A 16,508-nucleotide genomic window follows, 5' to 3' on the forward strand; every position below is an offset into this window, starting at 1 on the left:
AAAAGTAGACTTCTCACAACTTTTCTATATTTTTCTTTTCTACTTGGTGTGTTAATAAATTTATTTTGAGTATATTAAACGTATGGTTGTTAGTAATTTTTTTGTGTCAATATCCAGCTACTTCTTTCCTTGGCTCACGGACTTACAACGATAGAATCCTGGTTTCGATACCCGTGGTGGGCAGAGCACAGATAGCCCATTGTGTAGCTTTGTACTTAATTATAAACAAATCCTTGGCTCAGCTACTGCCTATGTTAAATGGACAAACTTATTGAATATATCGAAACACAGAGCGGAGATATTTATATTAAGATAATGTGGTACCTGATATGATCATGCCGATTAGAATAGTGAGTTCCAGTACATGTCTCTTTATTTAAATATTCCCTTGGATGGAGGAAAAAAACACACTTGGAAGAGATTATCATTAAATTACGAAAACATAATTACAATGACAAATCAGTTCATTCGTAATTAGGCACGTGGGTTGTATGAGCCAATGGTATGTAGTGTTATAATAGTGAGACTAAATGTCTTGTTTTATTACTGATTATAAAGAAGTAGAAAATTAGCATTCGGACAAACCACTTTTTTTGCGCGTGAGGTTTTTTAAGTCACTGAACTATCTAAAGATAGTTAAGATAGTATTTACATAATGCAGAAAGTCATGTTTTGCGTAAAATTAAACTGTAATAGAATAAACATTAAGGTCAGACTTTTTAAAGAATATTGTTAATTTCATTTCACATATCAGTGGTATATATTATACTTCACAGACACTGTAAAATTAAGCAGATTTGTCTATGAATTAAACGTATTATATAATCAGATAAATATATTGTCTATGTCTTAAATATTCAGTAGTCCTGTAAACTGTAAAACACAGGTTATGTTTGATTTGTTTCAGTCTTTTTCGTATTGAAGTTTATTTTGGGGTAAATTACGCTGTTTTCTGTTGGAAATATATTACGTTTGAAATATAAATGAATAAACCTAAAATTATATACATAAACAATGAGTATACTTCTGATGAAAGACACACCAATGTTTTTCGACTTCCTGTTCCACGCCAGTTTTTGAATTGCACAGGAATTTCAAACAACATTAACACTACAGTGTATTCACTCTTATAAATGACTATATTGCTTCTTTATGCCAAATGTTCGCTAGGGCAAGATATTGGACTCGGTATCCTTACGTGACTTCTTTTGCGCTGTGATGCACGTTCAACTCGAGACTCATTCATATCTCGTTTCGAGAGGCACGTCTGCAGTATCTGTTGTTGAAAGACTGCCAAGAGGGTGACATCTAGTGGTGCAGGGAGGAAGGGAAAAGAGAACTTAAAGAATAAAAAACACGAAAGGAAGTCGGTAATCAGTAGCTGCGCGTGCTTCGAAGCAGTGTCGGTGCACCTAACAGTGTAAGCTGTAGATTTGTGTCGGGACTTTTGCCCGTAGGGATTTTCTCCCTCCGGACGTGGATAGCGTAATAATAGCTTTGCACAGTGGTCGATTGTAACAACCAGCGAGCCAACTGCGCGTACTAGTTAGTATACAGGACCCACGTTTGCCAACGTGCACGTTGTTGCAGGTAATGCTGAAAAATATATCACATACGGGTAAGTCAGCTATATCACTCGCAAATATTGCGAATTTCTGGTCGATTTAGTTTTATCACTCTAGAATACTGATAGATTTAGTATATCATTCTAAAATACTAGTCGGTTTAACTATATCACTCTAGAATACTGGTAGATTTAGTATGTCATTCTAAAATACTAGTTGGTGCAAGTATATCACTCTAGAGTACTGATAGATTTAGTATATCATTCTAAAATACTAGTCGATTTAACTATATCAATCTAGAATACTGGTAGATTTAGTACACTACTCTAGAATATTGGTCATTTTAGTATATTACTCGCTATGATTGCGAATACTGGCCTTTTTAGTTATATCACTCTATGATACTGATCGATTTAGTTTTGTTACTCTAAAATACTGATTGTTTCAGTATATCACTATAATACTGGTCGTTTTAGCATATTCTAAAATACTGGCCGGTTTAGCTATATCACACTAGAATACTGGTAGGTTTAATTAATATATCACACTATAATACTGGTTGGTTTAATTAATATATCACACTATAATACTGGTTGGTTTAATTAATATATCACACTATAATACTGGTTGGTTTAATTAATATATCACTTTAATATACTGGTCAGTTTAATTAATATATCACTCTAAAATACTGATCGGTTTAATTAATATATCACTCTAAAATACTGGTCGATTTAGCTATATTACACTAAAATACTGGTTGGTTTAATTAATATATCACACTAGAATACTGGTTGGTTTAATTAATATATCACACTAGAATACTGGTCGGTTTAATTAATATATCACTTTAATATACTGATAGGTTTAATTAATATATCACTCTAAAATACCGGTCGGTTTACTCAATATATCACTCTTAAATACTGGTCGGTTTAGCTATATCACACTAAAATACTGGTTGGTTTAATTAATATATCACTTTAATATACTGGTCAGTTTAATTAATATATCACTCTAAAATACTGGTCGGTTTAATTAATATATCACTCTAAAATACTGGTCGATTTAGCTATATTACACTAAAATACTGGTTGGTTTAATTAATATATCACTCTATTAAACTGGTTGGTCTTGGAAAAGATTTAGCATAACTTCATCTTCTTTTATGTAGTTTTTGCTTGAAGTATGTGGTGTTTAGCATATACTTTTAAATATTCACTGAATGGTCGAGAAAATGTAAATTACTGCTCAAATTCATTCGTTGGATTATTCTACCAAGTCCAGAATAAGGATACAATCATTCGTGTTGTTGGAAAACATCGGAAATTGACATCCAGTGTTCGAGATTTACCGCTGGTGTTTAACTTTGTATTCATTTATTTTTAAAAAAATCAAGTATATTGAAGTTGCACGCTTTGTTTCTCTTTGTTAAGAAAGACAAATTCACGAATAAGCCCTTAACCTTAATGTAATTTATTTTTATTTTACCTTTAATAAAGTCATGAAAGACTGAACTAAAAACACGACTGAGAAGTTTGGAAAACAGAAACAGATAAAAGTACAAATTACTTACTGCCTTTCACGACTCTGAGTATTGTCATGAACATTCTAAGAATGAATGAAAGTATCCTGTATACACAACCAAACATTAGGTTGATAGATATTTTATTTTTAGGTAGTGTATCTCTAGTGTAGAAAGTTCCGGACGAAGCCGTAAGGCGAATATTGGACAATAAATTGAAAACTTTGGAGATGAAGGCAATTTATTAATTATTTTACAAGCTATGTCTATATAGGGAAAATTAATTAACAACACAAGTTTTTTTAAAGCTATTTCGTGTATCCTGGCTTTATTCGTGTTAAAACAGTCTTGATCCCATTACTTTGAAATTAATGCCAATTCTTGTTGTACTGGTTTTTCTAGTGTCGAAAAAATATTTTAGAATAAAATAAGTAACTATTAAATATATATAATAAATGTTATCTCTCAGTTTCTTACCTAATAAAGACTTTGATAAGAAGGGTTTCAATGATTTAGTCATTGGACAGCTTGAACACTTGGTTTTAGTTAACTTCTGACTAACGTTATTAAAATAACAAGAGCAACTACTAGTCAATGAATTAGTCATTGTTCTTACTTTCTACAAGTTTCATTTGCGAAACGACAACACACATACCATCTTAACGAGAACATCATTGGTGAAGGATTAAAAAAAATAGAGATGACTATTTTAACGATGTAAGATTTTTGCCATATGGCATCATTCATTAGGAAATGTATTTTTAGTTCTTCCAGAATAAGAATATCTTTCAAAGCTTTTTTACCTCTTTTTTATGAAACCTTTACCTGACTCTTCAACCTGCATATTCTTAGAACTTCTCTTCTTCACCTACCATTAGTATCATATAATCGTACCATCTTTAGTGCCAAAGCTGAGACGCGGTCGTATAGGTTGCTTTCATATTCTTATTCATTATTCACTGACTACTCTACACTGTAACTCTTGGATTGCTATAGAAGTTTGATTTACATTTTCGACATTTTTAGAACTAGCTAACTTGGAATAGAAGTGTGTGTTCAGTAAGTATCCCAAAAATCAGACTAACGTGGATTTCAAGAATTTTTTGTAGATATTTTTGTTAAGACAAACAAACATTCTAAGGGACAATATTTGGGATGATGTCTAATTTTTGAACTCAGGGAAAAGATATCCTTTATGTATAGTTTTAAGATGAATGATTTTTTATCTTCGTTCTTAATCAATTTGTTTCGTGTTGATGTTCAACTGATAAAATAACTGTGCGAATATTTAGAATGCAATCTAGAAAAAATAGAATTGGTATTAACTTTTTAAGTCTATTATAAACTTTATTAATCGTGACCTATTAACTTTATTAACTATGACTGTTTTTGCATAATGAAAAACTGTTTCTCAAACATTCGTAGAATTATTTTACTTTCGTTAATCTGAAGTATCAACGGGCAACTAATCTGTTCGGGAAAAAATAAAAATTGTCATTGAAAGTACTTGATGTGATTCTAGAACACGTGGCTTGAACTTCTATTAGCTTTGAACTTTGAACGTAACGAACAAGAGTAACATAAATATAAATGATCTATATATATATATATATATATATAAAAAGCCAAGTGTCGGTCGGTCAGACAGTTGGTCACGCTCGATTTCTCCGAATTTCGTGAGTTACACGAGTCCTATTCCATTTTTTTCCTATAATACTTTCTCTTTAGATTGCCCATTCCCATTTTAGTTGAATTTAATCGCTAACATAGGCGTGAATAGCTCCTAAATTTCGGCACTTTTTCTGCTATATAAAAGCCTGTCAAGGAGGGAGTTCCCAGGACCAGATCAGGTATGGCGTTATGTGTGTGACACCACATCATCCACATCATTATGACGTCAAGCTAGGTAGGATCCGAAAAGGAAAGCCGGGAAAACTCCTGTAAAAAATAAGTCAAAAATTAACGCAAATCTATGCTTGGAAATTATTACGAAAAAGTCGTTGTTAAAAAAGACTGAAGATACCAATTATCTGTAGGATTATTTTTCCTCAGAAGAAGAACAGGTTGGTATGCAATCACATGTTCATCGTATGTTTTAATCTTTTATCCAAAGGCATCAATATGCAGCATGTTTGCTCAGTTATATATAATGGATTCAGAGACAATATATAGCATGTTCCTGGGAAAGGAAATTTTATATTTATTTTGTGTATTGCCAGTTTTATACGGAATAGTTTTGGTTTTTAGTGGGTGGTTTCCCGTCATTTTTGACGGGCTTTTACGCTAGTAATGAAATAATTATCTCTATCTGTTTAATTTTGTTTAATTGAAAACATTATATTTCACTTCAATGATATGTATTTTTTTTACTTGCACCTGATGTTTTGCAAGATATTTAAACCACAGATTATGGATGTGGCAAATGCTTGGTGTGGTATTTATTTTACTATTTGTTTTGTCAGTATATATATACATTTCGTGAGTAACTCTTTAAGAATATGGAAGGCCACTTGACATGCTAATGTTAAATGTGAAGCCAATTACCCCAGTTCATGCAGACTTTCAAACGCATTATCAAATAAACAACATTCTGATGTTAAATCCATCACCCAGGACTACAGATATGTCCAATCACTGTGTACGGGAAAGCTTATGCTGCAAAGTTTCATGTACGGGTTACAACCGTGAATGCATGGTATCGGTTCACACACTGCCTTAAGTTACGAAATAATGTGGAAGAACAATGGAAAACTATCATGTAGAGCTATTCGACATTTGCTTTGGAAAGGAAGAACAATGGAAAACTATCATGTAGAGCTATTCGACATTTGCTTTGGAAAGATAATGGATATGTTTGTGGTCCCGTTTTAGATAGGTTCGACTTATTTCATTAGTTGGGGTTAAAAGAGTCATGACTTCTCTGTCATTCTGTAACATCTTGGACAATGCTTCTCTGCCAAAATTAATAGGATTCTATGAGAAATGACAAAACCTCTATCAGCATGTTGATTTGCCATGCAAGCCCGGCACTTGCCATTTTTCTGCCTTAAGCAAGTTTCAGATTCCTGCAGCATTCATTCCTGCTTTAAATTGGGCAACAAAATCATATGACTATAAATCGAATATAATTTATTTATTAAAGCTGTATAAAATGTTACAGTAAGAGTTAACATGTGCGCCTTGAGCCAAAAACAGGATTTTAAAATTCAAGAAATTTTCGTTTTATTTCTTACTTCAAGCCCAATTATATTTTATGAAATTTCAAACTCAATCGAAATTTTTGCCAATACAGCCAGTTTTGTTTGTATCATGGTTAATGTCAAATACGTTTTACTCGATTCGTGTGTGGAAAAGCTTCCTCATCTATCATTAGTGGTTGACAAAGTCAGCAAAGTTTCCAGAATGACGAAACTGTTATGAAATAACGATGCTAATTTTTCTTTCACGTGGGTTTCAATACACTTTTCAGAATCTTCTTAGTCACTCTCTGTGAGGAAGTTAATCTTTTTAGTTGGCTTTCCCAATCAGAAATGCATAATCCATCCGTATTTCTTTAGCTATGACCAACGAAAGTCATTTGACTTGCCTCATAACATGCTTCCAGAGTCTCTATTTCTGTTACCAATAAGTTCATAAAAGATTCTCACAAGCTATCTAATAACTTAATATTTATATGATGTACTAAAATGTTGCTCTGACCAAAACGATGCATAAGTCTACATCACGAAAGTTTACATGTAAACAATCCACACCATTTGCTTCTCCATCCAATAAACTAGCATGCCTAGGTGGTTAAGGCGCTCGACTCGCAATCTGAGGGTCGCGGGTTTGAATCCCCGTCCCACCAAACATGATCGCCCTTTCAGCCGTGGGGGCGTTATAATGTGACGGTCAATCCCACTATTCGTTGGTAAAAGAGTAGCCCAAGAGTTGGCGGTGGGTGGGGATGACTAGCTGCCTTCCCTCTAGTCTTTCACTGCTAAATTAGGGACGTCTAGCGCAGATAACCCTCGTGTAGCTTTACGCGAAATTCTAAACAAAGCAAACAAATAAACCGATATGAGGAGACATACACTGTTTCAGTTCTATTGAGCTAATTTTCAAAACGTCATTAAAAAGTACAGGAAACGAAACAATTAGCTGTATTTCTGAAACATATTTTCAACATACTGGAATCTTACTGTAGATCAAGGATAGGCTCATCGCAGCGTTTGCACGTCTTTATTTTTTTGTGAGTAAATATTAGTTTAATTTCTTCTGCAAATTTCATTGTGTCAACCAATGTCTTTGTTGAGCTTTCATCATCATAAACTCTAGATTGATAAAAGCAGTATTTTGTTATTTGCAGTTATGCAATAGCAAGAGACATTTCAAGATTACTATCGTGGAGATTCTTATGAAGGGGCTGATCAGGTACAACAAATTGTGCCATACAAAAAGACTAACCACAATATGTAATTTATTAACTGTGAAGTAATTGTGTAACATGTAGTGGGAAAGTAGAATTGATGTTGTTTGTACACACCGATTCTCAGTTGTGGAATATTTGCGACACTCTGGTTTCCACTGCAAAAGAAAATGCCAGTGGAGCAAATTTGCGTTCAGACGTCAAAGCAATCTCTGTCAAGATGAATGTGAATCGTGTTGTTGCGAAACTATCCAACGATGATTGAAGTAGAAAATTAAGTGTATGTGCTTAGAATCAGCCGATGATCATCATTGCCTCGAGATGCAACTGTTGGCAGCATCATTCAACACTGGATCAGAGTCTATAGTTAAAAGTACAATGCGTTTTTTCTTTAAGACCGTGCTTTTTACCTTCCATGTTAGTTCCATTGTTAAATCCCTTGGACTCGTATGTCTTCCAGGAGTACTATCATTCCATCAAATTTGCTCACACTAGTACTGTTTGTATCATTAAGCGTTAAGAATCAGAGGAGATGCTCGTGATACTAACATTACTATCTTCAGTGACAGAGAGCTCAGCAGCTATTATAAACCGAATAATCAATGCCATATACTCTGTGTGATTTATGTCTGGAGTGCGGTCGACTACTAGCAGCAGTCAACTCGTGAGTCTAGATCTTGTTGGACAGCATTTGAATCACCTCATTATAGATGTCCTTTCACAGATAGTGCTTAAGGACTTCTTGCGTGGTAATTCTTTTAAGGTGCTCTTTCATGATAGGATCAAAGATGGCCAGAAATTTCTATTTCCGGCTGAGACGAACTTCTCGTGACTTCCAAGCAATATTTTGAGTTCTATGGGCTCTTATCAATGTAACAAATCTTTCAAGTATAGCTTGCCAATGTTCTATTTCTTGTTTAATGAAATATGTGTTTTTCCATATCATACATTTGGTTCATTTTTAGTCGAAATTCTAATTCTTTCTACTGTTTAAATATATTCAAATGGTCTGAAGACTTTGCTTGTCGAGTTAGAAGTTTTCATTTTTTTCCAGCTTTTTGTTTCGTTTGACGACAGCGAAAATTAGCTGAGCTGAAACTTTTGGAAGAAAAATCGCATGTGATAGAATGTTGAACCCATTGTATTGGAAATTATCCATTCACAAGTTGTGTAATAACATGTTATGAACTTCCTTCCTTTATTGCTTTAGGGAAAACCAATTGTCTCCAGACGTAATGGACCCATTTCAACCAGCAAATATCGTACCTTTAAATTGATGTTCTGCCATTTAGCTGAACCACTCAATTTAAATACACACACATATGTCCGCTTTCTGCCTACTTTTCATATTTGAAATTTTATTTTTTTATAAGAAACTATGACTTCTTCAATTTCTAAGACAGCATAGCAAGTAGGTTTTTTCAGTCGTTTCTTGATTATTTTAATGGTAGCCTCTTCATTTTCTTCGAATTTGTGACGTTGGAAGAAGTGTTTAATATTGCCTTTTTTGTTTTGCAAATCTTTCTACTTTTCTGCTTTATTTTTCTTTCACTGGACACAAGAAAGATGGTGGCTTACATCATCCATGTTTTTCTTAAGTTTAACCTCTTTTGAGTTATCATTATTTTCAGTTATCACTTTTTAGCTATTTTGCACTTGTTTACAAAATTTTACAGGCTTAAAAATGATTTTATAAAAATATAGTTATTATGTGCTTCCTAAAAAACAATTCTTTCGAGCTGGTTTACATACCACAATTGCATAGTTTCCAGGTATAGTAATACAATAGTGGATTTTTTCTTGTATTAATGTTTAACGAGGAAACTGAGCGCTCCGTCCCGATCTGCCCCTGAGACATGCCCAATTAGGATGAGCATTGTAAATACAGCGAACTTGGCAAATGAAGTAGTTTGAAGAAGTAAGGTTATAACCCTATAAACCGGGTTTCGATACCCGTGGTGGTCAGAGAACAGGTAGCCCGTCGTATTGTTTTGTGATTAACAAACAAAAGAAGTGTGGTTTTAGATATTTCCTCGTTTGTTTGTTTTTTGGTCAGCAGACATACTGCTGTGCCACTGTGCAAAATTTCCTTGTGTAGCTAAGACTCCTAGCTGAATATAAATAAACCACTTTGGCGCATTTTGAAGGAAAAACACTTGAATCTTACTAAACTTCTAGTTCATTTACAATAATAGTGACGACCTATTCCACCAGACTTGCACTAACAATTATCGACAAGATTTAGTAACAGGATCTTGTCTACTATGAACTCCAAACGTGGGACCGCTCCCTAAAAAATTGGTTCTGGAGCGAAATATGCACTCGCATTTACCAGGTATAAATCCTTTTGGTAAGTCGTGGTAAAACATTTAGAAGCTTAGTAATATGGTGTTTTTATGTAAAGCTGTTTCGCAGGTAAGCTACCTTCACAATAAAATGAAGACCGCTACCTTAATTGACATACAAAATAACAGTGAAGAAAGAGGTACTGTGGAAATGTGGATAGAGAAATCGTGATGAAAAGACCTTATTGAAATTTCTGGGGCCTAATTTGTAAATAAGAAAACACAAAAACACTTTATTTTCAAAATCTATAAGAAGTCATAACAAAATTTCAAGAAGAATCACCCTTCGAACTTCCACCAGCTGGATAAAAGTTATTATTTGTTAATTGTTTTGTGTTTCCTTGTAAATGTTGGGCCAAAAAAACTAAGAAGTTTAATTTCAATGTTATTATGGCCCATGAGAAAACACATTCAGCCTAAAATTGGTGACGATGAGTCGAAAGACGTCGTATCCGTAAGATGCTGGTTTAAAGTAGTCATCAATGAATTTATACCGGCAACCAACATTTAGGGTTATAACTGAACTTTCATATTTTATAAATATTTATAGAGAAGTGGGTTTAATATTAAAAATATTATAATAATAAATTAGGACTACTTTTTCAATGTCGATTTAGACAATGACTTTGACAAAACTGTGTTCTTGTTTTTTACTGACTCCTCTTTGCCAGGCCTGATAAGAGGCATAGCAAAAAGGTAGGAGCAGTCTATTGACAAATTAAGAAAAGCTTACGTATTATAATAGCAAAAATAACGTATTTTATTGTAAAGTAACAGTGATTGAGTTACCATTGTAGTTATCAGTGCTGAATTATCACCACAAAATCAGAAATGTTAATTAACTGTAGAAAAGCATGTTTGCAAGCTGTTACTTCTTTAGTTCTTTACAGTTGTGTAATTTGATCTATAACTATATAACAACACAGGTTTCGATTAGCATGCACAATTGTTTCATTGTGGTTTTCAAATGTTTGTAACCACAAACATTTTTCTTTTCTTTTCGTTGGTCTATAGCCTCTTTATGTTGTCACAGAATGATTCAAACATTTCTGGTTCGTGGAGTTTCACTTGAGAACTCAATCTGATTTCACATTTATATGAAAGATAGAGGGACATTATAAAAACAGCAAATATACTAATAAAATAAATGTAGTTAATGTTATTGTAAAAGGCTTGTCAAACTTTTACGGTTGGTCTTCACAAACCGTTATTTTAAGGGTGTAGATTTAGGTTTACAACTTGCTGCACCAAAAGGGGAGAAAAGAGGAGGTTATCTTGCTGAGTGACTGGGGTCAATGTTTGACGGCCCCTCATGTGTTACGTCTACTTTCTTTCAAAAATAGATATCAAGAAATACAGGCAAGTCACTCCTTGACCTACTTACATAAACGGCGGTTGATTAAGACCTGGTACTGGAAAATAGGACATTTTTAAATGCCTATCGTTCCTATTGGTTGCTTGCTGAAGGTATAATTAAAGTGTTTGTTTTAGATAAGTTCAAATAAGCATGTCGCTCCACATATATATATTTATGTGTAACAAGTTTGTTTTATCCCATCATCACAGAATCTACAACCTAAACGCTGCGATAGTTCTTCAAGCTGAGAAATTATTAACAATTACGTATATGAAAACAATCACAAGGTTAGGCGCTCTTTTCAGACGTTTGGAAATGCGGCTGAAAGGAAGACGTGCTTTCATTTTTAGGATCCATTCATCAGAAGCTCAGCATGAAATGGATCAACAATAAACCAAACTGGATCTCTAAACGACATAAATACGTATATATAAACCTTACAAGACACCGATTTTTTAAGTTACCAGGTGCAAGATGTATAACCGTAATATTTACAAACAGGTGGTCCCAAAAGCCACATGATACCACCGAGTTGTGATTCATTAATTTACAAAATGGTGATAGCCGGTAAAATAATGAGCCAAATCTGCTTATGCTGAAAACCAGGTGGCAAGGCATCAGAACAAGCAACTCCAATTCAGAAAAATAAATGACAAAATTACTAGTATGCCAGATAAGTAGAAGAAAGCAAACCTAGTAACGAAATAAGCCCTTCTCATTTTGCTTAGATACAATATTGTGTTTTTCTACCACCTGTATTGTCATTTGATATCGCAAAAGAAATATTCCTGCAGAAAAAAAAAGTTATTAAAGTGTACTTATCAGGAAAACAAAAATAAATACAAAATATATAAAATTGAGTCACATCTTGATAAAAATAAACACTGTAGTTTACCAACACTGAAAAGTGTCTTTGTCTAGCACTTAAGAATTCCCCTTCAGGGCACTTGAACTATCCACTTTACACACTGACGTATAAAAATTGTTAACCCTCCAGATTTTTAAGTATTGAATTTAGCTACCATTCAGATGATCAAACAATGTATTATTCATTAAATCACGTCTAAATAAAAATTCACACTAAAAACAAACACAAAGAAAACCACGAAACGGTAAATATTTTTCACAATTTATGAAAATTGTCTCGATCCACTGTTAATAATCCTGTATATTTTAACATATTGAAACTATATATAAATATAGATCATTGTGATCAAAAATTAAATTACACTCATGTGGAGACTCTGATATGTTTAAAAATGGCAAGTAAATAGAAATCATGATGTTTATGCCTTGAGCACTATGCGCATAATTATGTCTGATGATAAGCGGTCGAATTAACAGAAAGATGTCACAGAATTTGTGGCTTTCTTAACCTTAACTGTAGTATAATCCCAATCCAGTTCTTCACATTCATTCTTGTGCTAAGTTTTTAAAATGTCCGAGTTTAAAATAGTAAATCTATATTCAGCATGTGCTTCAAAGTTTTATCCCAGTTATATCAAAGGCAGGAATTTTTTCGTGATCTTTTGTTACTGTTACATGTACATATTTTTTTTCCCCTTAGAATTTATTAGTTTCCATTTAAAGTCACGAACCCTTCGCTTTTTACTTTTCTAAATTCATAAATAATTTGGTACGTCATTTTTGTGCTAACGTCATATCTGATCAGCAAGGAAACGAAGAATTTTTGAGTAACGTTTCCAAATTCTCAGTAACATATTAGGACTATTTTTTCAATGTCGATTCAGACATTGAGTTTGACAAAATTATGTTTTTCAATGACTCCTCTTTGCCAGGCCTGATAAGAGGCAGGAGTAGTCTATAATGGGAAGTAATTACAAATCATGATGTTTAAGCGTAGAGTATTCTGTGCATCATCATATGTGACGATAGGAGACAGTATGAACAGAAAGACACAACAGAAGTTTTATCTTGTTGGATTTCAGTCTTTTGAAGTTATGCCATTTGGCATTGTGATGATGTCGGAAAGTTGCTTCGAAGCTCTTATCATCATCTATTCATGTGATATCTATTGTACTTGGCAAGCAACTGATCTTGTAGAAGCTCAGGAGATTTTTAGCAAGGGTCTTGTAGCATGGTCCATCTGTGCCATGCCTTGAATCGGCTGCATAGTGAGTCGCCTCAGATGTTTCCTCCTGACGCTGAATACATTTATTCTAATGTGTCAAACCTTGAATCGGCTGCATAGTGAGTCGCCTCATATGTTTCCTCCTGACGCAGAATACATCTATTCTAATGTGTCAAACCTTAAATCGACTGTATAGTGAGGCGTTTCAGATGTGTCCTCCTGACGCAGAACACATTTGTTCGAATGTGTAGGACCTTGAATTGGCTACACAATGAGGCGTCTCAGATGTGTCCTCCTGACGCAGAACACGTTTGTTTCAATGTGTCACACATTGGATGTTTGAGCTGCTAGGCTTTCGAGTGTCTACTATTTGATATACTTCTGCCGTCTTCATTCATTCAAAAAGTTTGGAGTATCACGTAAAAATAGACTAAAAGAAAATGTGGTTAGAAGACAGTAATGTTAACATCAGACATGTTTTGTCTTTAGTTATAAGGTCAGCAGCCTGGAATTTGCACATTAAAATTTACATAAGGCAGATTTGCTGCACCCTAAGTGGTAAGCAGTTTGAATGATCGTTTTGATTCCTTACTAAAACAGATATATCGATAAACGAAACTATGACATTCAATAAAGCAATACAAGCATGTAATACACAGACACGCATAGCTATCATTGGCGTCCATATTTAAAAAAAAAATGGCTGTCATGGGACGAATCTGGCCCTATAGCCAAAACTCTTTATTAAGACATGTCTTAACTGTGTGCCATATTTCATCCTTTTATCATTAAAGGCACAATTCTTCCATATTCTTCACATATCTGCTGGACTAAAACGCCTAAAACAGGTAGAAGCTGTAGATTTTAAAAAATGGTGCTATGTTGATTTATTTATTTCTTTTTTGTAATATATATTTGTCTTTCAGTCCGAGCTTACAACCAAGAATCAGCTATAAACAGTCAAATTTATTCGACATTTACATCTGCAGGGAACGACTGCTGTGAGATAGAAAGAGTTATGCAAGGACACTTCCTGCTCAATTGAATGACTGTCACGACTGTTGCCAACAGAACACGTAATTAATATTCACACTGTTAGTAATCAACCATGCGAGTCTGACCTTGTAGTCAACTCCTATGTACACCTTCTATAAAAATAACAAAGGGGAAAAAATATACCCTAAAACGATAATTGGGTGTTTACTGGTATGCCATGTTGTTCGAAAAGATCAACGTTGCTATAGAAATTTAACCTTGTTGTGGGTTATTTATTTGGTGTGGTTTCGAAGAAATCAACGTTGTTGTAGAGATCCAAACGTGTTGTGGGTTATTTAGTTGGGATGCCGTGTTGTGCTGTAGAGATCCAATCCTGTCGTGTTATTTATTTGGCATGCCATGTTGTTCAGAGATCAACATTGCTATAATGATCCAATCCTGTTGTTGGGTGTTTACTTCAAGACCTACGAAAGAATGTGTGGAAGACGATTCTATCTGGTTAATTTCAGTTAAAAACTAAGAAAAAATGAGAGGCAATTATTCAATAGAATTAGAAAAAGTAATTACACGTTTAATCAAACATTTTTAGATAAAATATTCTAGAGAGGATATCCAAGTGCTATGTACTAAATTTATTTATTTTCCTTGACGAAATGTGTACATGAACTTTAAGATCTATAATCCATAGTGTCACGTGACGCTAACTATATTTTTTTCATGTTCATCAAAAGCTTTATTTCTACGTTCTATGCAGAATGAACTGCTAATACTTCATGCAAACATGTTTTTATGTTATAGGTGTGATTGCACACGGACGTATACAAAAGCAATAACATTTTGAGATTTGGTGGAAATGCGCTACAGATAGTGTTAATGTATTTTTGATCATTCGAGTGTGATGTAGCGTATAAATAATAAAGGAGGTTCCTGCTCCTCCATTTTTGTTTTATTGCCAGACAACTAGTGGTAATTATTTCCCAGCAATATGTTATATAGAACAATTATGCTCTATAGAACAATATGTTATCATAGATAATTTCAGGAAAAAAAAAGAAAACTTACTCTACGTAAAATATATGCATCAGCTGTGCAGAAGACTATAATTACTTCAAGCTGGGAAACTATTCAGCCACAGGGCAGAACTGAAACAGGTTCAAACTACTCCAACACAAGTTTCATTCACAACCTCGTTCTTTCACAACGAAACTTGAACGCCGTACTTTTGGCGAAGAGCAGCAGAATCACGCGCACTTCAATCGAGGCAATAATATTTCTTTCAGTCAACTTATTAAGCAACTTGTCACGTGACAACAGAGGGCCACGATTTTGGAAGGAAATGCCGCTGGCATTATCATCAAACTAAAAACACACGCGAATGTTGAATGAAATCAAAACTGCGATATATCATTAGAACCTGGATGAAATGTATTGAATATTAGAAAACGTACACAGCGAATGGAATACCAATAAACCAAGGAAAGTATACCCTACACGACCGTTACACAGTTCGTACATAAACCTTGATTGTCTGGTTATTTTATGTTTTGAACAGTTTCGACAAATTGTGTCACCAGTTTACCTCCGTATCATTTGCTATGTAACACACAGTGTTTTTGTTCTCTTTAATTAATCATTTCACTGTAAAATAAGCAAACAAACATGGAACAAATAATGATCTAATACAAATGAGTGTTTTACTTTCGTAGTGAAATAATTACGGGATTTATCTTAATTTCCTTTATTCTACATAGGAAGTTATTTTCAGGTTTCTGTATAGCAATTCGAAAAGGCAAAGAAAATTAGCAAAATTCGGGAAGAGAAAATTAAGACCTTTAGCTGGAGCAGATTTACGCAGAATTTGAAACTAAATAGAGTGACTAAAATCTCTTCTGCCAGTTTTGATCGTAACAATTTGATGGTTAACCTGAGTAACCTTACGCTAAGTAACTAGTGTAAATCTGCCCTAGCCAAATGTGTGTATTTCTCTCTTCCTCCACGTAAACTGAATTTTGCTTCTTTTTTTTACACTTTCAAATTGCTATACAGAAACTTTAAAAACTTGTATTTGTTTCCCAAATCATTAGTGATTATTAATATATTACTACATTTATCAAATACAAAATATGTGCATGTTGAAACGTATGTAACTAGGAAATCGTTAAGATTGTTTGTGTAACTTATTCTATGTTGTTTCCAAAGTATACAGATAGTCTAAGTTTA

The 16,508-nt window shown here is 33.8% G+C and overlaps 1 protein-coding gene across 2 annotated transcripts in view; it reads left to right on the plus strand.

Moving 5' to 3' along the window:
- Positions 1-1,401: 1,401 nt before the first annotated feature.
- The window catches only part of LOC111085128 (transmembrane epididymal protein 1-like), a 31,875-nt gene continuing 16,768 nt past the window's right edge, over positions 1,402-16,508 (plus strand). Inside the window, exon 1 of one of the 2 annotated variants that reach the window (XM_022382411.1) lies at positions 1,402-1,618. The gene's annotated coding sequence lies outside the window, so the exon portion shown is untranslated. The remainder of the gene's footprint in view (positions 1,619-16,508) is intronic. The other variant, XM_022382412.1, reaches the window with a different exon arrangement.

This window comes from Limulus polyphemus, unplaced genomic scaffold (assembly GCF_000517525.1).
Source record: "Limulus polyphemus unplaced genomic scaffold, Limulus_polyphemus-2.1.2 Scaffold248, whole genome shotgun sequence".
NCBI lineage: Eukaryota > Metazoa > Arthropoda > Merostomata > Xiphosura > Limulidae > Limulus > Limulus polyphemus.